This window comes from Mustela lutreola, chromosome 17, assembly GCF_030435805.1.
Source record: "Mustela lutreola isolate mMusLut2 chromosome 17, mMusLut2.pri, whole genome shotgun sequence".
Classification (NCBI taxonomy): Eukaryota; Metazoa; Chordata; class Mammalia; order Carnivora; family Mustelidae; genus Mustela; species Mustela lutreola.
In genome coordinates, this window is record NC_081306.1 from 43,335,532 (window position 1) to 43,336,512 (window position 981).

The following is a 981-nucleotide window of genomic DNA, read 5'->3' on the forward strand; positions in this document are numbered from 1 at the left end:
TCCTTGCAAGATCGAGTATAAACTAATTGTGTGAATTCAACTAAACTTGTAAAGTCATTCCGTGGGGTCGAGGGTAGAGAGACAGCCATTCATTAAGACCAGTTGGATCAGCAAAAGCCAGAACTGGTTTCTTTTCTAGAGCCAGAGCAGTTCTTTCCAGCGTTACCCAATAAGGCAATGCCTGAGCACTGGCATTGGGGCTCCCTTGCCCCTCCCTTCTGTGGGGGCGCTGCTGCTCTGGGATGAATCCTGGAGAACCCTGGGAGCCACCAGTCCTCGGGCACTTGGCTCCCCCTGGGCTTGGCCGATGGTACCCAGATCTGCTCCAAGCTTCATGATCCTCTTTTTTTTTTTTTTTTTTAAGATTTTTATTTAACCATTTGATACTCAGGGTGAGAGCCCACAAGCAGGGGAAGTGGCGCAGAGGGAGAGCAGGGCAGGCCTCCCACGAGTGGGGAGCCCAATGTGGGGCTTGACCCCGGGATTATGACCAGAGCCAAAGGCAGGTGCCCAACTGACTGAGCTCATGATCTTGACCCATCACCTGGGGTCAGATGTCCCTCGGTCCCCCCAGGTTCAGGAGGGCCCAGGCAGCCCGCCCAGCCTCTGCCGCGCCCTGTCTCCACAGCCAGGGGAGAGATCCACCCAACTGCCCTGTCGTGCTTGGCTCCGGTGCGGCTGCAAGGCCCCGCCATCCTAAGTGCCTCTCTGCTGCCTTCACTCTTAGCCTTCACCCGTCTCCTCTGCCTCCGCTGTGGCTGCTTCTCTCCTGGCCTCGGCCTGGCCTGTTCCCCCACGACACACACGTACACACGCGTGTGCTACAGCAGCCTGGAGCGCTGCCCACTCCCTGCTCGCAGCTTTCCCCACTTGCCCTCGGAGGAGACTTGCTGGGGGCATTAGCGCGGCGGGGCAGGGGCGGCCGGACATAGGTGTTTCGGGGAGATCATTGCGTGCTGAAGCTTTTTGGGGAAGACGGTG